This window comes from Ochotona princeps, chromosome 6, assembly GCF_030435755.1.
Source record: "Ochotona princeps isolate mOchPri1 chromosome 6, mOchPri1.hap1, whole genome shotgun sequence".
NCBI classification, from domain to species: Eukaryota; Metazoa; Chordata; class Mammalia; order Lagomorpha; family Ochotonidae; genus Ochotona; species Ochotona princeps.
Genome location: NC_080837.1, coordinates 4,949,826 through 4,964,253, shown reverse-complemented (window position 1 = coordinate 4,964,253; position 14,428 = coordinate 4,949,826). Strand labels below are relative to the sequence as shown.

Genomic DNA, 14,428 nt, shown 5'->3' with positions numbered 1-14,428 from the left:
CTTAAAACAAACCTATAGGTTAACTGGAAGCCTGGAAAATTTCCATAGCTCAAATGTGAAACAGTGCAATAATTTGGGTTTATTCAAGCAAGCACTGGCATCAGTTTTCAATTTAAAATGGGATTTTGTTTCCAAAGTGGCATCACCTGCTCATCCGTGTGACTGCCTAGGCAAAGGGGAGGCTTTTCTGTAACAACAGGGAGACCGTGGGTGCCAGGGGGCGGAAGAGTCGTCACCTTGGTTGTGTCACAGCCAGGACAACGGAGCTGAGGAAGAACAGCAAGGTCTGGTGCTCACCCACCAACTGCCTGACAACTCCCCATCACAACAAATACTTCCCAACTGCAGCTTGCACTCAAGTCAGACCAGGACAGCTAGCTGCTTACTCAAGAACGCTCTCTCTCAAGCTCACTCCAACTAAACAGCCCACTATGACTTTAAGATAACCTGGACCCAGTAACTGCAGTCACTTACCAATCAGAGCCGACTGATCTGAGGCCACACGACACCTCCAGTGCCAATGAGCTTTCTTTCATGAACAGTGAGCTAGTTTTTCTCTTTCTCCAGCAGAATCTCAACCTTTCCTTTGTCCCTTGGACATACCAGAGGCTGGCATGCCTGCATGCCCTGGATTAGTTTCATGCCATGTTGAATCCCAAATAAAATCTTCTTGTTTTTATGGAGATAGGCTTCTGTATTTTGTTTGACTTTGACCAGTAGAGCAAGCAGGATTGATGCAGGGTTTCTAACAAAGAGCATTGTTTTCCATTTCCAGCTATGCTTTCAATGTTCGTCTCAGAACATTCCACACAGAACTTCCCCTCAGCTATGGGCTTGCAGCATGTCCTGGGAGGAGTCAGGCTAAAACTGGATCTGTGTTACTTTGAAATAAGGGACAAGGCTCTGACTGTGGCCCTTCCCCTGGAGACATGGTGAGCAAATCCAATAAAAGGGGTGGGCGTTTGGCCTAGTGATTGAGATAACTTCATCTCGTCCTGGAGCCTGGGCTGCAGGCCGGCCTCCACTCCCAGTTCCAGCTCATGCACCCTGGGAGGAAGTGCTGGGTCAAGTAACTGGCCACCCACATGGAAGACCTGGAATGCTTCCTGGCTTCCAGCTTTGGCTGGGTGGAAATTTGGGGAGCAAACCAGTGAATGAGGGTACCCTCTCTCTGTCTTTCAAATAAATAATAAGATTTCAACAAAAGGGAATCCAAAGTAAGCAAACTCTGCCATGCATCTACTTACAAACTTCAGTTTGTTGTTTTTATGTTTATAGCTAGTAATTATTAAACTTCTAATAATACTGTGCATCTTGTCTCTCCAATGCACACAATAACACTGAGGCCCAGCAGTGAACATTAAAGGAACTAATGAATGGAGGACTGATGATGTAATAAACGACTTGCCCAAAGCTGTTCAGCTTTAAGGTGGTAAGCTGGGATTTGAACCCAAGACTGCTTTCCCACAAAGTCTTACTCAATTCCAATAAATTAAGCTGTTTTAGTACTCCTTGGTAACCATCACGTCCCTTCTTCTCAGTTCTGATCTCAGCGAATTACACTCTGTTCTTGGCCACTTACTTGGCTAAAGCAACTAGGGCTCCAGGAGAAACCAACACCCTGCTTGTCAGTATCACCTTCAAAGGATTTCACATCAGCCAGGCGGCAACTTCCTATCAGGGGAAGGATCATCAGCACGACTGCCTATCCTTCATCTGTTCTCCTGTTCCTCTTAGTTAAGATGCTCAGTTAAATGGAACTGTGAATTCCAAGCGATGCACTATGGGGGAAAGAAACATCGTCCTTTCTGCTTCAGGAGAAAAGGCAGGAAAATGACTCAAAAACCAAGCTTCTATTTACCATTTTACTCTTTACTGAAACAGTTAAAAAAAAAAAGTTGGGTCATGAATGGTTAATCACTAATGTGTGAAGGCCCCTGATTTTACAGAGAAACATCAAACTGTGAGGCACTAACTTGCTAGCAAGGAACTAAAGGAATTCATGAGCTATTAGTAAATAACATTGCATGTCCTTTAGTGCCTCCATTACAACTCTGTATAGCAGCCATTTTTCAAGGCTGTTGTCTATAGACTAGCAAGTAAATGCACACCATAGATTCAACAACTTGGTGGCATAAAGACAGGAAATAAGCATCAAAAAAGTCCCACAGAAGGAAAACAGGGGCTGATGCAGGGGCACGCCTGGTTAAACCGCTGCCTAGAGTGCTAGCATCCCATATGGGATGTTTCAAGAAACAGTTGCTTCACGTCCCTTCCAGCTCCCTTCTAATGAGCCTGGAAATGCAACAGAGAACGACCCCGGTGCTCGGGCTCCTGCACCCCACCTGGGACACCTGGATGAAGCTGCTGGCTTCAGACTGGTCCCGCCCTGAGAGTGAGTCAGCAGATACAAGATCTTTCTTTTCCTCTATGTAACTTAGCCTTTCAAATAAACAAATCTTTAAAAACGTTTTGACTTTAAAAAAATAAAAGTTAAATTGAGGCTGATCCAAGATCTTCTTTCTATTTTTTTTTAACATAAAATAAATGATTTCCTTGTGACGTATAAGAGAGAATACAAAAAGTCCAGGATTTCTGGGTGCCTTCACTAGTGAATCCAAACACAAGCAAGAGAGATTCTCAAAGAACCCGATTAAAGTCAAACAAATGCGTCCATTTTATCCTGAGCTTATTTCTCTATCCTTCAGGAAAAGATGTCTTTTATGCCAGGAACTCTCAAACAAGCTAACAGATGGCAAGGGCATTGAATCAAGTCTAATTTGGGTGAAATTCAAGTTTGATTACCTAGAGACATGGAAGCAATATACCTATATTAGCATCAAATGCCTCACATTGATAAAAACGTGATAGAAGCGTGACCCCAGAGAAAGCTTTCCGGGATTGGGAGGATCCCTGCAGGCTAACTAGTTACAAAACTCTGGCAAAGTCAGGATTCCTTCTGCCTTGGGCTGTTTTATCTGTGTAATAGAATGACAATAACGAAGCTCTGCTTTCTGGAAGATACTAAAAGGACAAGATGGAATATTTTAAAGCTCTTGTTCTGCCTGGGGTGTAGCCCACCTCCCCCCCTCTCCATGATGTCCTTCCATGGCCTGCTCCCCACAGCCTGGGCCGCTGTCCGCTTGTGACTGTCCCCAGAGCCATCCGAGGGGATATGCCGGCACAGTGCCAGCGCCTGGACACCAGGCAACAGAGATTCGTTTTGCATGTCTGACCTGCAGAACTGTAAGGTGGAGCCACATGTGGCGGTGAGACCATGAGGTCTGTGGTAGTTATGGCAGCGATGGGAAACAAACACACTGAGTGGCAGTACACTTCTGGCACTTTCCCTGGACGCTGCTGACCTCAGCCAGTTAGTCACATCTTAGAACTTCAGTGTCCACATCTGTCAAATGGGAATTAACCACAGCAACTAGAGGACAACTGAGTGCTACAAAATGGTAGTGATTTCTAGACTGGTATTTCCTAGGCAATATAATGCAATTAAAAAAAAAAAAAACCCTACATCCAAAAAAGAAAAAACAGAGAGAAGAAAAGAAAATCTCAAATAAAAGCTAAATACAGCGGTTTGGCAAACTTTGTTTTAAATCTTTGACAAATAAGTTGAAAGGTATTATATACTACTATAGTTGTAATGATTTTGTGACTATTTTAAAATTTAGGTGAGTGAGAGAATCAAGATGGCGGAATAGGGTAAGGACACGTTTAAATGGACGGAGAAACATTTAATCAGGATGAAGCAGAGAGAAAACATTCCAGGAAATAGGAGAGGACGGAACCACAGCAGTGTGGTAACTGGAGACTGACAGACACAGGAAAGCAGCGGACACAACTGTGTGGTGTTGCAGTGACTGATACGCCAGTGGCATTCAGCTAACGGTGAACTGAATTCCACCAGCAACCAGGTGGAAAGGGACTTTTCACTGGGAGCTTGGGAGGTAAATCCAGACAAAGAACTGTCCGTCCTGCTGGTCCGTTTGATTTGACCAGGAGCAGAGACAGAGCAGCAGATCCCAGATGGACAGTGTGAGAACAGGGTGGATTTCACAGCCCAGTCAGCCCCCTAGAGCTGAATTGGGCGTCATTTTGTGTAAGCAGGCAAAGGCAAGGGAAAGGACTGAGCATACGCTGAGCTGGGAGTGAACTCATTTCTGACTCAGTGAACTGCAACGACGTGGCATTCTACAGGTTCCACTCAAGACAGTTCTGGGTAGCCCTCAGACCTGATGGCCAGCAGAGTAAGAACTCTAGCAGTGGTACATTAGGTGCCATTTTGTACACTGTGGCAATAGCTTTAGACTGCAGGGGACAACAGTGAACCGTGCATGTGCTGAGCTCGCGAGAACTCACTGAGTTCCATGGATTCCACTGGTCCCCCAGAAAAATAATACCGACTTTGGCATCGTACAGATCAAAATAGGTCCGTGTGGCACCCAGACCTAACATCCTACAGGTTCCTGCAAGATCAGCACCACCAACAACCCATTGGATACCTATTGGATACCTGGTGTCTCTCTAATCTTGGGACCTGCTCCAACCGGAAGGGGGAGAAAGGTTGCAGAGACAATGGTGCAGCCTCAGCACGGTAGCACAGGAGGTAGAGAGTGGTGAGCCAGGAGCTGGGGCTGTAGAGACCACAGTGGAAATCTAACATAAGAACCCAGACCTGGAACTCACTGGAGGTTGTGGCACAAGTGGCTGCAAGAAAAAAGTTGTGTACCAACTGCAATAAGTAAAATCAAAGTGCAGACCTGTGGGTGACACAGCTTAGTTTGTTCCGAGGCTGTAAGGCGGAAGTTGTTTCAAACACCAAAGTTCCCACACACAAGAAGCAACAAGTATGGAGATTTTTTTTTTTTTTTAACTCAGGCCACATCTAGAATCAAGTCAAGACTCTGCACTGATTTTGTCCTTAGATTATTTCTTTATCCATCAGGAAACACTGCTTTTTAAACCAGAGAACTTTTGATGAACCAAGATAATACAATTTCAAATAGATGATTGCTGTCTGACCTGTTTATTAATGAGGAGAAATTCACAAGGAAGTTAGATGGTGTAATTCATAATCAGTATTCAGCTGGCTCATGTCAGAGGCGAATAACCACCTCTGTTTTCCACCTTAAAGTCTGTGCTACTTGGTTTCAGTATTGATCAGCGAACTTTAGCCACTGGGTCAAACCTGATCTGCCACCTATTTTTGTAAGTAAACTTTTATTGGTGACACAGGTACATCCATCTTGTCCATAACTTCTACAGTTGTTTTCATGCTACAAAGGCAGAGATAGCTAGTTGCAACAGACTGCACGTGGCCTGCAACGCCTAGATATTCATGACCTGACTTCGTGTGTTGACCTGAGTGTTAACTGTTTCTTGCGTCAGTGATTCCTAAATGTACTTTATAAAATGCTTCAAAACAATATATTTTTTAAAATGAGACTATATCGGGCCTGGCAGCGTGGCCTAGCAGCTAAAGTCCTCGCCTTGAATGCACTGGGATCCCATATGGGCGCCGATTCTAATCCCGGCAGCTCCACTTCTCATCCAGCTCCCTGCTTGTGGCCTGGGAAAGCAGTGGAGGATGGCCCAAAGCTTTGGGACCCTGCACCTGTGTGGGAGACCCGGAAGAGGCTCCTGGTTCCCGGCTTCGGATCGGCACAGCACCGGCCGTTGCACTCACTTGGGGAGTGAATCATGGGATGGAAGATCTTCCTCTCTGTCCCTCCTCCTCTCTGTATATCTGACTTTGTAATAAAAATAAATAAATCTTTAAAAAAAAATGAGACTACATCAAAGTACTAAGAATATCACACAAATAAAGGAATACTGTTGGTTAATGAATAGGTCAATGTTAAGGATGGACGAAATTCTATGTAATGCATAGAATTCTGTGTTTCCATTAACACACCGAGGTTACATTAACCACATGCAGGTCCCATTAACACACCTAGGATATGAGTTCAACTCGCTAAACTTGATGCGTGGGATGGCCACATCCCATACCGGGGTTCCTGGGGGCAAGTCCTCGGTATCATTCCAGATTCCAGCTCCCTGCTAATGTGCGTCCCGGGAGGCGGCAGGCGAGGGCACAGGGAGTTAGATTCCTGAGCCTGTGTGGAAGACCTGGACTGAGTGCTGGCTTTGGCCTCAGCTAGCATAGGCCTTGTGGACATTTAGGGAGTGAACTGGTCAACACAGCATCCTGCCCCTCTCTTCAGTCTCTCAAATACATACATAAAGGAAGAAAAATTGCAAATAAGGCTAACAAATACTGATTTAAGAATAGCAAAATTACTTGTTTCAGCATATAAACGCTGAGCGAAATAATGACTGACGATGGTTGTAATCATTATTCAATACAAAATACTGCAAATATATTTGATCATAATTTATACTGAAAATGGATCATTATTAAATATGATGTAAAACACTGTTTCATTTTCCAGTGTTTTAAAAAAACATTTACTCATTAATATTTACTCAGTTCTATATCCAGGAAGGACTGTATCTCTCTTACAAGATTCATACCTATATATTTTTAAAAGATTTATTTATTTTTATTACAAAGTCAGATATATAGAGCAGAGGAGAGACAGAAAGGAAGATCTTCCATCCGATGATTCACTCCCCAAGTGAGTGCAACAGCCGGTGCTGTGCCAATCCAGAGCCAGGAGCCAGGAACTTCCTACAGGTCTCCTATACGGGTGCAGGATCCCAAAGCTTTGGGCCATCCTCCACTGCTTTCCCAGGCCACAAGCAGGGAGCTGGATGGGAAGTGGAGCTGCCGGGATTAGAATCGGCGCCCATATGGGATCCCAGTGTATTCAAGGCGAGGACTTTAGCTGCTAGGCCATGCTGCCAGGCCCATACCTATATTTTCTTCTGCTCAAGTATGAGGAAGAACTAATAATTATTGGGAATGAAGATGTTCTAGGAACTAAAATATGTAACCACTGAGTTTTCAAAATAAACACGTGACAAAAAGTCTTTTCATTTCTACTTTTACAGATGAACAATTTGACTCTGGGAAAATGAGTATTCTCTCCAGGATGACACGGTGAAAGCCATTTGGTGGTTTGGCTGGGACGTCAGCCCAGGCTCCTCACTTGCTGAGGTTCTCTTTGCTTTGCCATCCTTCCTGATTACACAAAATCTTGAGGTTCAGCAATCGGTTTGGTATAGTGGTTACACAACTGGGAGCTTCTGTTGACTGACTACATCTTTAAGTCCTCTGGTAGTTCCCAAGCTGAAGGAGAAGAAGAAAGGAGGAAGAGGAAGAAGAAGAAAAAACATTGCCCTTACTTACAGGTAATTCCCAAAGTGAAATGGAACAGACCTATGTTTCGGCAAAAAGATAAATCGGGCCCCTAAATTTAAAAAATAAATGTCAATTTTTTTTTTTTTTTTTTTGCTGATGTAATTCTGCATCAGAAGCATTTGGGTCTTCCCTGAATGCAGAAATATCTGAGATCCATGGAGTGCTTAATAAAAAATAATCCATGGCATTTTTTTTGTTGGGTGTGCCTGCTCCTATCCAACAGAGGCCAAATGTGGAGAGAGTAGTTAGATCCCTGCGCCATCACTAAACTCTACGCTTGGATGCAGGAGACCTGCAGGCAACACACCTGGGCCATGTTAGTTCAGAAGTCCTACACAAAGGATTCATATCTAATGTTACAAGCCTGACTTTTCATAAAGAGCGATATGAGAAACACCTACCCAGAGAACATTTCTAATCCTTCCGCAAAGCCTGAGCTGGGTGAGCTACCACAGCCAACAGTCCTCACTCACTGATCCAAGCAATACTTCCTAGAGACCAGCAAAATTCCATTTTCTTCATTTATCAGCAAAAATAAGCCTTTATTATTATTTTTAATTTACCTATTTTTATTGGAAAGGCAGATTTACAGAGAGAAGGAGACAGAAAGATCTTCCGTCTGCTGGTTCACCTCCCAAATTCCACAATGGCTGGAGCTGAGCCAATCTGAAGGCAGGAGCCTCTTCCAGACCTCCCAGGAGGGTGTGCAGGGCCCCAAGGCTCTGAGCCGTCCTCTGTTCCTTTCCCAGGCCACAGACATTGAGATCCCCAATGGGTACTGGTTCTTGTCCCAGATCCCAGCAGCCCTGCTTCCTATCCATCTCCCTGCCTGTAGCCTGGGGAAGCAGATGAGGACGGCCCAAAGCCTTGCACCACATGGGACACCCAGAAGATGCTCCTGGCTCCTGGCTCCTGGTTTTGGATCAGCTCAGCTCTGGCTGCTGTGGCAATTTGGGGAATAAACGATAGATGGAAGATCTTTGTCTCTCCTTCTCTCTGTAAATCTGCCTTTGTGCCCTTCCTAATGAAAATAAGTTTTTTTTTAAATGCTAACCGAGGAAAAGATCAAAATTCAAAATCTGAATTATATTATTTCTATGCCATTGCAAAATTATAAGTCAACCCGTCCTCAGTTGGTTGTCTGTCATGGCTCCCTCATTATCTTGTCCACGTCTGTAGTGGCATCCCTTCTTTCATTCTCAATGTTGGTAACCGTGTCTTCTCCCTTTTTCATGTTTTCCAAATTGGACAAACTTTGGCTTCATTGGTTTTCTTGTACTTTCCCGAGGCAACCACACCCAATTTATATTGATTAGTGCAATCATTTCCTTCTTTGTGCTTGTTTTGGGTTTAGATTTTGTTCTTTGCACCCGGCACAATAGCCTAGAGGCTAAAGTCCTCGCCTTGAACACACCAGGATCCCATATGGGTGTCAGCTTTAATCCCAGCAGCCCCACTTCCTATTCAGCTCCCTGCTTATAACCTGGAAGAGCAGTTGAGGAGGGGCCAAATCCTTCACACCTTCTACCTGCATAGGAGACTCTCAAGAGGCTCTTGGCTCCTGATTCAGATCGGCGTAGTTCTAGCTGTTCTGGGCACTTGGGGAGTGACTCAACAGATGGAAGATCTTCTCTGTCTCTCCTCTTCACTTTACATCTGACTTTGCAATAAAAATAAACATTTTAAAGGATTTATTTTATTTTTATTGCAAAGTCAGATATACAAAGAGGAATGGAGACCAAGAGAAAGATCTTCCATCTGTTGAGTCACTTCCCAAGTGACCACAATGGCCAGAGCTGAGCAGATCTGAAATCAGGAGCCAGGAACTTCCTCCAGGTCTCCCACGCGGGTGCAGGGTCCCAAGGCTTTGGGCCTTCCTCTGCTGCTTTCCCAGGCCACAAGCAGGGAGCTGGATGGAAAGTGGAGCTGCCAGGATTAGAATCGGCGCCCATATGGGATTCTGGCGCATTCAAGGTGAGGACTTTATCAGCTACGCTACTGCGCCAGGCCAAAATAAACAAATCTTTAAAAAAATTTGTTTTTCCTTTGTCAGTCTCTTACATTCAGAAGCTCCATTTGAGCAGTGGTTAACAATACCATAAAATGCACATGGTCTGTATCCTCATCTCTGCAGACAAGTGTGTAAACCATACGACTGACCACACGCCACACCTCTCCTCCCAGGCCACCATTCATAAAAACAAGGAGGCAGGCTGTATTTGGTCCACAGCATAGAGTTGGCTGACTTCTGGTTTGCATTATTGATAAAACACAGTTTTTTGACATAAAAAGATTAGTTTGTGCTTTCTGTGTGTGAATTAGAAATCTTCTGCCAAGTCCAAAGTCACTAATATGTTCATCTATGTTTGTTTTGCAGGTTTCATAGTTTTACCTCTTAGATGAACAATTCACTTTACCTTTGGTAGAAGTATGAGGTGAGAGCAGATGTTATCTCTCTCCCTATCCTGTGTACCCCAGCTCTTCTCTTGCACATAGTTATTTAATTGTTACAGCATGAGTCAGTGAAAAGATTATTCTTTGCCATTAAATTGCCCTGAAATATTTGTTACCAAAAAACCCCAATTGATCATATGGGGATATATGTATTTTTGGACACTCCATTTCTATTGATGTATTTGTCTCTCTTTACACTGAATGATACGGTCTTGATTATTGTGTCAAAACCAGGAAATGTGAGCCTCCAATTTTTTTTTCAATGTTATACTTTTGCCTTTTAATGCAGGAGTATTTCTTTTTAATTTTATTTATTTATTTATTTAAAATTATTTTTTAATAATCTTATTTAGTTGATTAGGGAACAAAGGGTCAAGGGCTACAGGGTGAAAGTGGGTAATACCATTGTTTCCACACCAATATCATTTTTCCCTGTATCTGGGGTCAGGGAAAAAAACAAAGGGAAAAGCCCCACCCAACCTCCCACCCATCCCAGATCCCCAACGGGAGGCGCGCTCTGAGGGTCCTGCTCATACAGTTTTGATAGTTCATCAGTTCTGGATTGCTGCCAATCTCTCAGTTCCAATCGCAGTGAACCCTATTCAGAATCCACTGGCTGACAGTCTCTTCATGGTTGGGGTTCTGAGATCAGCAGTTCAGTTGGAGACATCTCCAAAGAAACTTCGTCTGAGATGATCCCAGGCCTGATTCTTGTACAGAGTCCGACACCGTCCGTCACACCAATCAGCTTATGCTCATGCTGGTCGTTGGGATTGCTGGCTTTGTTCTGTTTCCAGCCCTGTCTTCCTCGTGAACCAACAGGTGTTGTAGTCCAGTTCGGTCCTGCCCACTTCATACTCGGTCCTCACACAAACCGGTTGGAGCTACAGCCTAGTTGGGGCGACTCCCCATAACCCCCACCAGTTCTGCCCCCTACCCTGGTTCCCATGCTTGCCAGTACGCACCGCAGGCTTGTCAAGTCTGTCCCACATCCTGTTTAGCTCTCGCACGTGTCAATGGGCATTGAAACCCAGCTGAACCCAACCAACCTAGTATCCAGCCCACACACCTACTGGCAGGTGCCCTTCTGTACAGACACCCCTGCCCCTGTCCTGGTTTTCGTGCTGTCCAATGAGAGTGGTAGCCCCGAGAGAGGTGCCCACTATTTCCCTTCTAGGCCACACTCACTTCGAGATTATGCACTCTCCAGGTAGTTCTGGCATTTGACTTGACAGAATTAGCTCCAAGTGCCAGCCTCAATGCAGGAGTATTTCAAATAGGTCATGGAAATAAGGAACTAGAAGATGTTTATTCTGGTGTAAAATCTTTTTGATACCATGTGTTCTTTTTCATAATATTTTATATCTTTCATGGACTTCTTGAAGACTTCTTCATAAAAATGTTAGAATCAGCTTATTCATTAGATTATTGCTTATGTAGGCCCGGCAGCGTGGCCTAGCAGCTAAAGTCCTTGCCTGGAACGCCCCGGGATCCCATATGGGCGCCAGTTCTAATCCCGGCAGCTCCACTTCCCATCCAGCTCCCTGCTTGTGGCCTGGGAAAGCAGTGGAGGATGACCCAAAGCTTTGGGACCCTGCACCCGCGTGGGAAACCCGGAAGAGCTTCCTGGTTCCCGGCTTCAGATAGGTGCAGTGCCGGCCGTTGCACTCACTGGGGGAGTGAATCATGGGATGGAAGATCTTCCTCTCTGTCTCTCCTCCTTCTCTGTATATCTGACTTTGTAATAAAAATAAATAAATCTTTAAAAAAAAGGATTATTGTTTATGTAGTACAGACTATTTTTTTTACAGGTATAGTTTTGTTTTATCTCTTAAGTGAAGATACTTTGTAAATTCACTGTCAGTTTGAAACATTTTCAAATTTCTCTCTTGCAATTTCTTCTGATCCAATAATAACTCAGAAGTGTTTTTTTCTTATACCTATAACTAATTTCTAATTTAATTTCACTGTGTTCAGAGAACAAACTCTAAATGGCTCTAATCTTTTTCTCTCTGAAATTTGTTTTGGGGTCCAGACTATAGACAAATCTTATCAGGATGTACTGTTGCAATTGAATGTGTATTTCATCACTGTTTGCAGCTCTGTGAATATCAGTAAAGGCAAGTGGTTGAAACTGCTATCTAGACAATTCATGTGTCTGTTGGATTTATTTTCTCTGGTTCGTCAGTTGATGAGAAGATGCTTAAAACCAACTATGATTGTAAAATAGCTTATTTTGCACTTTAATGACATCAACTTTTGTTTCATGTATTTTGAATCACCATTATTGAGTACATTTATGTGTTTAGGTTTGCAAACTCCATTTCAATTTTTGCATTGGGTTTTTATTATATTTTTGTATTACTGTATGGTAGTTGTTCCTAGTGTTTACAATATATAATGTGAAGTTTTCATAGTCCAGTAATTGGTCATTTCATGTAACATATAGACTTATCTTTTTTTCTTTAATAAAAGAATTTATTTATCTAAAAGGAAAAGTGATAGAGTGAGTGCAAACAATCTTCCATCTGTTGGCTCACTTTCAAAACTCAAGCAACAGCTAGGGCTACACCAAGGCAAAGCCAGAAACCAGGAGCCTGATCTGGATCTCCCACGGAGGGGGTGGTCACCGTCCACTGCCTGCCAGGTAATTGTTGGGGAGCTGACTCAGAAGTGTTAGGAGTATTTGGGACCTGTGGGACCTGAATCAGGGACTCCAATATGGGACATAGGCATCCTAACTGGTATTTGAACCAGCTGTCCTACAATGTTCACCTTAGAAGGCTTGCCTACCCCCACCCCTAATAACCCTGCCCCACCTCCACACATATATCATAAGCCTTACATGATAGTGTCAACAATGTAATTTTGGTTTTAAATGGTTATAATCCATGAAGAAATTAAAAGGAAAAAGGTAAAAATAATTGCCCTTTTAGCATTTCCGATGTTCTGCAAGCTTACCAGAGACTGAAGTTTCTGCTTAGATACATTTGTTTATCCTGGAAAGTTTCTTTCCATATTAAATTTTTTAATTTACTCTTTCATTTTATTTGAAAGGTAGAAAGGCAGAGAGAGAGAGAGAGAAGGAGACAGATATTAAGATTCTTTTTTTAGACCTGGTTCACTTCCCTAGTGGCCACAACTGGTCACTGTCAAGAGTCAGGAACTCAACTGGGTCCTCCCATCTGGATGGTGCGCGCCAGAGCACTGGGGCATCAGCTGTTCCCTGCAGGCCATGATTTTGCTGGAAGTGGAAGTGGAGCTGGGACTTGAGCCGAGGTGCCTCAGGATGGGATGTGGGTATCTTAACTTTTGCATAAATGTCTACCCGCTCCTTCCTTTCCTGTTCCCAATGATGTAGGCCTGTTGGTACAAAATTCTCTTGGTTTCCTTTTATCTGAAAATGTCTTTAGTTTGCTGTCACACGTGAGCAGCATTTTTTAGCTTGGTATAGAATCCTTGGTATAGGTTGAGATTTCATATTCTTCCTCTTCTACTCTCTTCTTTCCTCAATGCTTTCTGATGAGAGACCAATGATTTCTCAAATTCCTGTATGCATCATGTCATTTTTCTTCTGTTGCTTTCAAGTTTGCCCTATGTTTGATTTTCAACATTATGAATACAGTATGGCTTGGTAAGGACATCCTGGTTATTTATTTGATAACAAGTTGATTGACTGATTTTGTTTAGCATTTTGATTTGCAATTTTTTTTGCCTTTCATCATATTGGGGATATTTTCAATCACTAATTCTTTGATTATATTCTCTGTCCCATTTTCTCTCCTCTGTTTTGGTATTCCAACCACACTTGAATACCTGGCCACCAGATGGTATCTAGCCAGTTGTGGAGGGCTTGTTCATCCCATCCCTACTTCTTCTGTTTTCATCTATACAATTAACATTGATCTATCTGAGATCATTTACTCTTCTATCACACAATGGCTTTTAAATCTATTCAGTGAACCTCTTATTTCAGAAAAAAAAAGTGTTTCTCTGTTGAATGTCAATTTGGTTCTTCTTATTTTCATTTTTAAATTTCTATTTCTGTACAATTTTTTCTGAGCTTTCCATGCATTAAAAATGGGCTCGGTGTGGCTTAGTGGGTCGAGCCATTGCCTGTGATACCGACCCTGTGTCCAAGCTTCTCTACTTCCCAGCTCCCCACTAGTGGCCTGGAAAAAGCAGCAGCAACGGCCCAGCTGTTTGGGGTCTTGAACCCACATTTTAGAACTGCATAAAGCTTCAGGCTCCTGGGGGGGGGGGCGCCTAGCCCAGCCCTGGCCATTTTGGCTATCTAGAGAGTGAATCAGCACAAGGAACAGCTCTCTTTGTCTCTCCCTCTTTTAAAATAAATGAATATGGGAGGGTTTGGGGAGGGGTGGGGAGAATCCAGGTACCTATGAAACTGTGTCACATAATACAATGTAATTAATGAATTAAAAATAATAAATAAATTTAAAAAAAACAAAAAAAAATTAAAAACAATGCTGTATATTCTGAAAAAAAAAAAGTAAATAAATGAATAAATCCGGGCCCGGCGGCATGGCCTAGCGGCTAAAGTCCTCACTTTGCACACGCCGGGATCCCATATCGGTGCTGGTTCTAGTCCAGGCGCTTTCACTTCCCATCCTGCTCCCT

The 14,428-nt window shown here is 43.2% G+C and overlaps 1 protein-coding gene across 3 annotated transcripts in view; it reads right to left on the bottom strand.

The window, feature by feature from the left end:
- PEAK1 (pseudopodium enriched atypical kinase 1) overlaps nt 1-14,428 on the bottom strand; it is a 313,213-nt gene that overhangs the window by 94,485 nt on the left and 204,300 nt on the right. The gene's annotated exons all lie outside the window — the stretch shown is intronic.